The sequence below is a fragment of the Gopherus evgoodei genome, unplaced genomic scaffold (assembly GCF_007399415.2).
Source record: "Gopherus evgoodei ecotype Sinaloan lineage unplaced genomic scaffold, rGopEvg1_v1.p scaffold_66_arrow_ctg1, whole genome shotgun sequence".
Lineage (NCBI taxonomy): Eukaryota > Metazoa > Chordata > Testudines > Testudinidae > Gopherus > Gopherus evgoodei.
The window spans coordinates 265,968-278,022 of record NW_022060087.1 but is presented as its reverse complement, the minus strand read 5'-3'; positions in this window follow the sequence as shown (position 1 = coordinate 278,022).

Sequence of the window (12,055 nt, the reverse complement as noted above, 5' to 3'; positions counted from 1 at the left end):
ATTCTCCAACCGTCACCTCGTGCCTGCCTCGCACTGACTCCTTCCCACTGCCCCCAACGGCCCGTCTCCAAGCGTCACCTCGCGCCTGCCTCGCACCGACACCCACCCGCCCACCTGCCCCCAACGGCCATTCCTCAACGGCCAGTCTCCAGCCGGCACCTCGTGCCTGCCTCGCACTGACTCCTTCCCACTGCCCCCAACGGCCATTCCCCAACTGTCACCTCGCGCCTGCCCCACACCGCCCCCACCCCACCCACCCCCAACGGCCATTCCTCAACGGCCAGTCTCCAAGCGTCACCTCACGCCTGCCTCACACTGACAGCCACCCCCCCCCACCTGCCCCCATGGCCATTCCTCAACCATCACCTCGCACCTGCCCCGCCCCGTCTCCTTCCCACTGCCCCCCACGGCCATTCCCCAACTGTCACCTCGCGCCTACCCCACACCGGCCCCTTCCCACTGCCCCCAACGGCCATTCCTCAACGGCCATTCTCCAACTGTCACCTCCCGACTGTCCCAGGGCAAAATGTGCCTGTGGGCTGCCCTGTGCGAACTGTCCAACTGTCACCTCATGCCTGCCTCGCACCGCCACCCCTCCCCACCTGCCCCCATGGCCATTCCTCAACCATCACCTCACGCCTGCCCCACACCACCCCCTTCCAACTGCCCCCAACGGCCATTCTCCAACCATGACCTCGTGCCTGCCCCCAATGGCCATTCTCCAAACATCACCTCGCACCTGCCCCACACCGCCCCCTTCCCACTGCCCCCAACGGCCATTCTCCAGCCATCACCTCGTGCCTGCCCCCAATGGCCATTCTCCAACCTTCATCTCGCACCTGCCCCACACCGCCCCCTTCCCACTGCCCCCCACGGCCATTCCCCAACTGTCACCTCGCACCTACCCCACACCAGCCCCTTCCCACTGCCCCCAACGGCCATTCTCCAGCCATCACCTCGTGCCTGCCCCCAATGGCCATTCTCCAACCTTCATCTCACACTTGCCCCACACCGCCCCCTTCCCACTGCCCCCAACGGCCATTCCTCAACCATCACCTCGCGCCTGACCTGCACCAACTTCTTCCCACTGCCCCCAGTGGCCATTCTCCAACCGTTGCCTTGCGCCTGCCCCACACCGCCCCCTTCCCACTGCTCCCAACAGCCATTCTCCAACTGTCACCTCGCGCCTGCCCTCAATGGCCATTCCCCAACCGTCACATCCCGACTGCCCCAGGGCAATGCCTGCCTCTGAGATCTGCAGTGCAGACTGTCCAGCTGTCACCTCCAAACTGCCCCCAACGGCCACTCTCCCAACTGTCACCTCCAAACTGCCCCCAATGGCCATTCTCCAATTGCCACCTCCAAATGGCCCCTTGCAGCCCCCTCCTGACTGCTCCCGCCACCATTCTCCCAACTGCCCCCAACAGCCATTCTCCAACTGCCACCACCCAACTGCCCCCTTCAAACTGCCCCTCACAGCCCCCTCCCACTGTCCCCAATAGCCATTCTCCAATTGCCACCTCCTGGCTATCCCCTTCACACTATCCCCTACTATCATCTCCTAACTGCCCCCACAGCCATTTTCCAATTGTCACCTCCCAACTGCCCTGAAACTGCCCCCATCTGTCACATTCCAACTGCCCCCATTGGCCATTCCCCAACTGTCACCTTCTGACTGCCCCCAATTAAATGCTTCCAACTGTCACCTCCCAAGTAACTGCTCCAAATCCAATTGCCAATGGCCAGGCTCACCAATCACATCTCAGCTGTTCCATTTCAAACTGCCCCCAACCAACCGTGCCCAATTGTTCTACTGGAAACTGCCCACCTGCCATGTCCAAATGCCACCATTCAAACTGCCCTAAGTGCCACAGAACCTCCTGATACCACATTTCATTTCCACTCCTGGGAAAGAGGCATCACCCTCCCACACTCTGGTCACACTCCAAATAGCCCCAGAGGGTGTCACTCCATGTCCCTCTGATCCTCATCATGGGAATTCAGCCATGTCAGCACAATCAGATTGGACTACCAGCAAGCCAGCATTTGCCTGCTCTAGAGGCCCAGGATCATCCCAGTCCCTGCTGCCACTCTTAACTGCTCCAGTGCAAATTACCCTTCCCATTGCCATCATTGGTTGGCAGTGTACCTGACCACCAGTGGATTAATCCATAAGATCAAGGGCGGCTCTAGGCATTTTGCCGCTCCAAGCATGGCAGGCAGGCTGCCTTCGGCTGCTGCCTGCGCCCTCACGGTGACCGTCAGAGCACCCCCAGTGGCTTACCACCTCAAGCATGCGCTTGGCGTGCTGGTGCCTGGAGCTGCCCCTGCATAAGGTGCTGAGCACCTTGATTCTCATTAACTTCACTCTGAAATGAGGCCACTCTGGACCTTGCAAGATCAGGCTCTGTGTCAGGCAGAGTAATGCTGGTGCTGTGGTTAACCATTCTTATATCTGTATTCATATTTATATGAGCAGACCTCCAGATGTGAGCTCCTTCTGGGAAGAGAACAGGTTCTCCAACTAGAAATGCTCTGATCTGATTAATTGCTCTAGGAAGACAATGAAAACAGGTGAATCATCAGCTATTTGAGAGGCATAGAGTCTACTCTCTGCTAAATGTACCACTATCATTCTCAGACAATTGGTGTAAAGCAGAATTCTGTACTGATTGACAACTTAATGATCCCAACTCTCCTCTCATTTACCTTGATGTAAAACAGGAATAATTCCATTAAAGAAAATGGAGTTTAATTAGTATAAAACCCATGTACATGAGATGCAGGCTATATATTTCTACTTCATTAATTAAAATCACTACTAGCTGCCCAGCTGCAATGATTCATTCTCTCCAACTCATGGAAGTCTTCACTTGAACTGATTTACTCCACCCAGCTGGAGCTCATCAAAGCAGCTAAATTGGGAGTTCTCTGAAACATTAACAATACTGATCCATCTCATAAGCATGGCTGGAAAGCTGCTTAATCATCAAACGTCATTGTAGCATCCCACCCAAAGGGGGGAAAAACAATGTGTCAATTTAATTATAAAGTAATAAGTAATAACAATAACTAACCATATTTAGCTCTTATAGTGCTCTTTTTATCCACAGAGCTCATTAGAGGTGCTTTCTTTAAGCCAAAGTACGGAAGCTAAGGTTATTGCTATCAGTGGCTACCAGAACAGATATGATCCTGGGTTACTCTGGTGGCAGCTCTGTCCAAAGGGGTAGGATGCTTTATTCAATCTGTACATGGTGAGAAGAGTGCGACTTTTCTCTCAAAGGTGGATCTTGCCTAGTTACCAATGCTTTTGTCACTTTGCAAATATGATCTAATGCTTTGTACATGAAATTAATAGGCAGTGGGTTTAAAACAAACAAAAGGAAGTGTTTTTTCACACAATGTACAGTCAACCTGTGGAACTTCTTGCCAGAGGATATTGTGAAGGCCAAGACTATAACAGGGTTCAAAAAATAACTAGAAAAGTTCATGGAGGGTAGGTCCATCAATGGTTATCAGCCAAGATGGACAGAGATGTGTCCCTAGCCTCTGTTTGCTAGAAGTTAGGAATGGGTGACAGGGGATGGGTCACTTGATGATTCCCTGTTCTGTTCATTCCCCCTGGGGCACCTGGCATTGGCCACTGTCAGAAGACAGTATACTGGGCTAGGTGGACCTTTGGTCTGACCCTGTTTGGCCACTCTTATGTTCTAAGTACATGATCTACACCTTAGACATATTGGAAACCAGAACTAATGCAGATTGCTGCTTTTTAAGCTGTGCATCTTGAAGAGGGTACCTCACACACATGCTCTGTAATCTAAACGGGAGGTGAAATTCACCTCTGTGCAGAAAACCAATCCAAGAATTATACACCACAATTCATGGCCATCTTGATAAATGCTTTGCAGATGTTTATTTTAAAACACCTAAAGCTAAGGATAGGTGCAAAATGTTTTCAGAACAACAGAACAATCCATATTTAAAGCACATGCCACATATTTAGAATTCATTAAAGTTGAATCCCAAGCACAAGTGTCAGTCATCTTCCCTGTAGCTTGATTCCTCACCTCTCAGGCAATGATAATTTAATGCTGCAATGTAATCATTTCATGGTGATTCCAAAGCTTTAAATAACATCTGTTTTACACATATTAAAACATGTATTCAGGTTCCAAAGCAGGGACTTAATGGTCATGGTCCTGCTCTATCATACGAGACCCAGGCTTGATGCCTCCCTCAAACTTCTGGTGCCCTGGTCTAGTCACCCTGTTCTGCAACATTTAGTAATGTCAGCATCTCTGGCTGTTCAGCAAAACATTTCCCATTTTGTTCCTAGACAATTATCATATTCAAGATGACAAACAGTGAATATGCTGAGAAATTATATGGGACTTCCTCTCTGGGGATTTTCTGTACAGAGTAAGTGCTGCATCTGGGCAATTGTTCAACTGATGGAATTGTGCTGTGTCAACATGAAATTGCATTTTCCCTTTCTGTAGCAACTCACAAGAGTCTACAAGAAAAACTTTATTAGAAATGACAAGCCCGGTAACTTGTAGACCCTTCCTGTCATCCTGTTGAAAGACCTGAGCTCAGTCCTGCCTGCTTGTTTGTAGCTTTAGCAGTTCAACAACAGTGACATTGTCTTAGTGTTGCACAAGCCTCCTAGTCCAGGACTTTTTATTGTCAAAGGGAAGTCTTGTTAACCAGGATGAAAATGGATTTTGTGCAATGAGTGCCTTGTTACCATTTATTTTTATGAGTGACTCTAGCTATTGATACTACATGAGGCTCAGCCTCTTTCACAAACTGTAACTGTAGAAAACCAAAATAATTTGTGATACCTGTTCTATCCAGACTGCACTAGCAGTGAGGTTCCCCCACGGAGAGCTCAGCTGAAATCACTGAGAGCTGAGTGGAACCTCAAGAGACCAACTTGCAGAGATCACAGTGGCAGCAGAAGATGACTGCGCAGGGCCATTGGCAACAGAGTGGTGGAGTGAACAGTGGCACAACAAACAACAGTGGCCAGAGTGAACAGTGAGCAGCTGGAGGAATGAGCAAGGTGCCTTTTTGCCCCCAACCTGGGAGGTGTACTCATGTGAAAGCACCTCTGAACTCTTGAGTTTCTGCTGACCAAGGACAACACTGGTGAGTGGGGTACAGTGGAGGGAAAAGTGAGGGGCATGTTAAATAAACATTTGTTTGTTGGACTATATTTAGTGACTTTGCTCCAGAATGCTAGATTTGTAACTGGGAATGGAAACTTATATAAATATGTTTCCTAGTAGGCCAAGATTTTTAAAATGCATTATTTTGCCAAGGTTGTTATCTCACATCATTGCTATCTCGAGAGGTCATTAGGTTGGGGATGCACTTGGTATAACCCAGGTAATTCGGGAGAATGGAAGGCCATGAGATCCGATGAAGTCCTCTTGTTCTGAACCATAGTGTACCAGCTCCTCCATTTTGAGTTTTACTCCTCCATATTTGACCTCAGGTTGCCCTTGTTGGGAGGGGCTACTCCTACTCCTGCAGTTGCTGGGCAGATTTAACCTTTAAGCGGGAAACTTGACTGTTACTAGGCAGACTTAGCCTTGCGTGGGGACTGTGTGAGTGACAGATCATGTTATAATGTGTATCAGTTTTGGTTCTAGTATAAATAGTTAGGTAAGCTGTTTGTTTCGGGCGCTTGATCTGAGTTCTGCGTGGCTCCAGGCGCCTTATTTGAGCTCAAATAAAGTTTGGTTACTTCTCCATCCTGGTGTGTTTAATTGGTTGTGAAGCACACTGGGCAATGGACCCAACTGTTGCCACCCTCGGCCACTCTGTGCCAGCAACAATTATGTTGGGGAGTTTCTGTACTAAACATTTTTATTATTATAATTATTTTTTACATAAGAATGGTCATACTGGGTCAGACCAATGGTCCATATAACCCAGTATCCTGTCTTCCGACAGTGGTCAACGCCAAGTGTTTCAAAGGGAATGAACAGAACAGGTAATCATCAAGTGATCCATTCCCTGTTGCCCATTCCCAGCTTCTGGCAAACAGGCTAGGGACACTCTGAGAATGGTGTTGCATCCCTCCCCATCCTGGCTAATAGCCACTGAGGGACCTATTCTCCAGGAATTTACCTAGTTCTTTTTTTAATCCTGTTATAGTTTTGGTCTTCACAGCATCCCCTGTCAAAGAGTTCCACAGTTTGACTTTATGTTGTGTGAAGAAGTGCTTCCTATTGTTTTTTTAAAACCTGCTGCCTATTAATTTCATTGGGTGACTGCTAGTTCTTGTGTTATGTGAAGGATTTAATAACATTTTCTTATTCACTTTCTTCACACCAGTCAAGATTTTATAGACCTCTATCATATCCCCCCCTTGGTCGTCTCTTTTCTAAGCTGAAAATTCCCAGTCATTTTATCTTTCCTCCTGTTTCATACCCCTAATCATTTTAGTTGCCCATCTCTGTACTTTTTCCAATTCCAATATATCTTTTTTGGGATGGGGTGACCAGATCTGCACACAGTATTCAAGTATCAGAGGGGTAGCCGTGTTAGTCTGGATCTGTAAAAAGCAACAAAGAGTCCTGTGGCACCCATAGAGTCCTGTGAATACCCACGAAAGCTTATGCTCCAATACATCTGTTAGTCTATAAGGTGCCACAGGACTCTTTGTCGCTTTACACAGTATATAAGGTGTGCACATACCATGGCTTTACATAGAGGCAATATGATATTTTCTGTCTTATTAACTATCCCTTTCCTAATGATTCCCAACATTCTGTTTGCTTTTTTCACTGCTGCTGCACATTGAATGGATGTTTTCAGAGAACTATCCACAATGACTCCAAGATCTCTTTCTTGAGTGTTAACAGCTAATTCAGACTCCATCATTTTGTATGTATAGTTGAGATTGTTTTCCAATATGCATTATTTTGCATTTATCAACATTGAATTTCATCTGCCATTTTGTTGCCGAGTCCCCCAGTTTTGTGAGATCCCTATGTAACTCTTCACAGTCTGCCTGGGACTTAACTATCTTGAATAGTTTTGTATCATCTGCAAATTTTGCCATCTCACTGTTTACCCATTTTTCCAGATCATTTATGAATATGTTGAACAGTAATGGTCCCAGTACTGACCCCTGAGGGATACCACTATTTATCTCTCTCCATTCTGAAAACTGATAATTTATTCCTACCCTTTGTTTCCCACCTTTTAACCAGTTACTGATCCATGAGAGGACTTCCCTCTTATCCTATGATGGCTTACTTTTCAACAGTCAATTTAAATTAAATACATTTTTTTAAATTTATATTTTGTAGACATCTAGACCTGTTATGTGTTTTGGTGTAATTTGCATTATCCTTATGTTAAATTTGCATTATCCTAACAAAACATTTACTTTATTCATATCTCTTTTATATGTTGCAGGTCAAAGTGAAAATGAAAAGACCAAAAAAAACCCAAACAAACAATTTTTCCACTCAAAGCCTCAAAAACTAACCAAGGTGAAGAACACATCAAGAACCAAGAATATATCAACATGTCATCTGAAGGTTCAAGTGGTATATCTACATCCGACCACCCCGAAGCACAAATATAGCTACCTACTGAAGAAACAGTGTCTCCAAAACCTAAAGGCAGTGCCTGATGTTTGTCAGTCAAAGTGTTTCCATTTATTGAAGTTACAAAAGATGGCTACTGGTGCACCTCTTGCAAAAAAGCTTACGAAGAAGGATAGCTTCCCAATGCTATAACTGGTAAAAGTGGAGGAGCTTGGTTTGTCAAACCGATCAGCAAAGCCAATGCTGACAAACTACGTGAAAAGGCTGCAAAACACCAAGCCTCTGGAGTGCATCAACATGCAGAAAGCCTTATAAGCCCACTTTCAATGCCAATTTTAGAAGTACTTAATGAGGCTGTTAAGAATGCTAGAGACACAACACAGTTCATGCGAACAAACATGGCTGTGGCATCCTACTTTCTATTTAAGCAAGAGATACCACACACTACAAACTAGAGGCCAATGTTAAGTGCATTGTCACTTGTTCATCCTCAAGTTGAACACTGGTTCTGAACAAGACCAGCAAATGCAACAGTGAACCACTCAACAGTTGAAAAAGTGAAGAACTCCCTCAACACATTTAAAAAATTTGCATATACACCTGATGAATACATCGATGCAGATGGGCATCAAGTATTAAGTCACTGTGTATGTTATCTTGATGTCAGGGGTAGGCCAGTAGATGCATTTCTAGATGTTCAAGTTATAGAAGACACATTGGCTGCATCTGTGACAACCCATATCTTAGAAGAGTTAAATGCTTGTCAATTGGACCCCCAAACAGATGGCTGCTTGTGCATCTAATAGAGCTGCAAACTTCTCTGGAAGACATGGTGGAGTACAAGCTTTTTTCAGAGAAAAGTGTAACCCTAATCTCTCCTATACACACTGCAGAGGCCATCTACTCCAACTAGCACTAGCACTGCAGAATCTTCAAAAGACATTACAAAAGCTATAAATTTAATGTCTTCATTATATTCTTTTTTCAGCAAGAGTGCAAAAACACTGAATATCTTGGAAAATATAGAAGATACACTGTGACTGAACTTCAAATTAGTCCAACTTGGGAAAACCCGCTGGCTTTCTCATGAGCGATCCTTGGCTGTTTCTTAAAATTACTCCAGCCATTATTACTGGCTTTGGAAAGTATCTACCTAGATGGGATGGATCTAAGCAGTGAGGCTGGTGGACTACTTTTGCTACTACGTTCAGAGAAGACTATTGCCATTCTCTCTCTCATAAGTCTACTGTTGAAATCACTTAGGTCTTTAAACAATGCCATCCAGGCATCTGCTACAACAGTAGTAGATCTTTGTCCAGCAAAAGAAGCTACATTTGGATCAATCAGAGAGCTATCCATTCATAGATTTATAAATTCAAAGACTCTAGGACTGGAAGGGACCTCGAGAGGTCATCGAGTCCAGTCCCCTGCCCTCATGGCAGGGCCAAATACTGTCTAGACCATCCCTGATAGACATTTATCTAACCTACTCTAAAATATCTCCAGAGATGGAGATTCCACAACCTCCCTAGGCAATTTATTCCAGTGTTTAACTACCCTGACAGTTAGGAATTTTTTCCTAATGTCCAACCTAAATCTCCCTTGCTGCAGTTTAAGCCCATTGCTTCTTGTTCTATCATTAGAGGCTAAGGTGAACAAGTTTTCTCCCTCCTCCTGATGACACCCTTTTAGATACCCGAAAACTGCTACCATGTCTCCTCTCAGTCTTCTCTTTTCCAAACTAAACAAACCCAGTTCTTTCAGCCTTCCTTCATAGGTCATGTTCTCAAGACCTTTAATCATTCTTGTTGCTCTTCTCTGGACCCTCTCCAATTTATCCACATCTTTCTTGGAATGCGGTGCCCAAAACTGGACACAATACTCCAGTTGAGGCCTAACCAGTGCAGAGTAGAGCGGAAGAATGACTTCTCGTGTCTTGTTTAAAACACACCTGTTAATGCATCCCAGAATCACGTTTGCTTTTTTTGCAACAGTATCACACTGTTGACTCATATTTAGCTTGTGGTCCACTATGACTCCTAGATCTCTTTCTGTCATACTCCTTCCTAGACAGTCTTTTCCCATTCTGTATGTGTGAAACTGATTGTTCCTTCCTAAGTGGAGCACTTTGCATTTGTCTTTATTGAACTTCATCCAGTTTACCTCAGACCATTTCTCCAATTTGTCCAGATCATTTTGAATTTTGACCCTGTCCTCCAAAGCAGTTGCAATCCCTCCCAGTTTGGTATTGTCTGCAAACTAAATAAGCGTACTTTCTATGCCAACATCTAAGTCGTTGATGAAGATATTGAACAGAGCCAGTCCCAAAACAGATCCCTGTGGAACCCCACTTGTTATAACTTTCCAGCAGGATTGGGAGCCATTAATAACTACTCTCTGAGTACGGTTATCCAGCCAGTTATGCACCCACTTTATAGTAGCCCCATCTAAATTGTATTTGCCTAGGTTATCGATAAGGATATCATGCGAGACCATATCAAATGCCTTACTAAAGTCTAGGTATACCACATCCACCGCTTCTCCCTTATCCACAAGACTCATTGTCCTATCAAAGAAAGGTATCAGATTGGTTTGACACTATTTGTTCTTTACAAATCCGTGCGGGCTATTCCCTGTCGCCTTACCTCCTTCCAAGTGTTTGCAGATGATTTCTTTAATTACTTGCTCCATTATCTTCCCTGGCACAGAAGTTAAACTAACTGGTCTGTAGTTTCCTGGGTTGTTTTTATTTCCCTTTTTATAGATGGGCACTATATTTGCCCTTTTCCAGTCTTCTGGAATCTCTCCCATCTCTCATGACTTTCCAAAGATAATAGCTAGAGGCTCAGATACCTCCTCTATTAACTCCTTGAGTATTCTAGGATGCATTTCATCAGGCCCTGGAGACTTGCAGGCATCTAACTTTTCTAAGTGATTTTTAACTTGCTCTTTTTTTATTTTATCTTCTAAACCCACCCCCTTCCCATAAGCATTCAGTATGTTAGACATTCCTTCAGACTTCTCAGTGAAGACCGAAACAAAGAGGTCATTAAGCATCTCTGCCATTTCCAAGTTTCCTGTTATTGTTTCTCCCTCCTCACTGAGCAGTGGGCCTACCCTGTCCTTGGTCTTCCTCTTGCTTCTAATGTATTGATAAAAAGTCTTCTTGTTTCCCTTTATTCCCATAGCTAGTTTGAGCTCATTTTGTGCCTTTGCCTCTCTAATCTTGCCCCTGCATTCCTGTGTTGTTTGCCTATATTCATCCTTTGTAATCTGACCTAGTTTCCATTTTTTATATTACTCCTTTTTATTTTGTAGGTCATGCAAGATCTTGTGGTTAAGCCAAGGTGGTCTTTTGCCACATTTTCTATCTTTCCTACCCATCGGAATAGCTTGCTTTTTGGCCCTTAATAGCGTCCCTTTGAAAAACTGCCAACTCTCCTGTGACGAACTGGGAAAGTTCTTAATGTTTTCTCTGAATACTGTATTCGTGCCTCAGTGTCCCCATGGCAGTTCTTAAGTATCTGGCAGAGCCAAGGGCCAGTGCACCTAAATGCCTGACACTCTGTCTCCTAGCAACTGGTGGCCTGGGCCCCTCCTCTGCAAAGGTGCCAGCTGAAGGTGTTGGAGACAAAGGGATCAGGTGACCTCCTGGCCCGGGAAAGGAGCTGAGCAGAGAGGAGGGGCTGGGAGGGGTTGTTGGTCTGGAGCTGGCTGGGGTCGAGAGTGGAGGGCAGACCTGGGGGTCTGGCTCACTGCCCCCAGAATGGACCCAGCCGAGGGGTCCGGTTCGCTGTATCTACAAGCTCTGTTTTAGACCCTGTTCCTGTCATCGAATAAACCTCTGTGTTACTGGCTGGCTGAGAGTCACGTCTGACTGCAAAGTGGGGGTGCAGGACCCTGTGGCTTCCCCAGGACCCCGCTGGGGTGGACTCGCTGTGGGAAGCGCACGGAGGGGCAGAGGATGCTGAATGCTCCAAGGAGAGCCAGGAGGTGAAGCTGTGTGAGCTTCTTGCCCTGAACAAGTCTGCTCCACGGGAGAGGAGGCTCCCCAAAGTCCTGACTGGCTTGGTGGGGAGCAGTTCCGGAGCATCGCCCGGGGACTCCGTGACAACTGGTGGCAGCGGTGGGACGTACTGCACCCCGTGAATGGCGCTGCTTGCAGTAAGTGACTGGGGAGCAGTAAAACAAAGGAGGGATAATGAGGACCAGGCGTGCTGAGGGCTCAGAGTGGGACGGTTTCAGGGGGCGGTTAACCTCTGGGAGTGTGTGACCAGCGAGAAGGACTGTTGGAGTAACGGGGTCCCCCTGAGGACTGCAGCGAGCAGTCTCAGGGGCGGAGGAGCTTGCCGCTCGACCCTGGGAGAGAGGATTTTTGCAGTAGCAGGGTTCCCCGGGGGATTGCAGGAGCAGTCCCAGGGGCGGAGGAGTCTGCAGCTCGACCCTGGCAAAGAGGTGGTGATCACGAGAAGGGCTGGCAC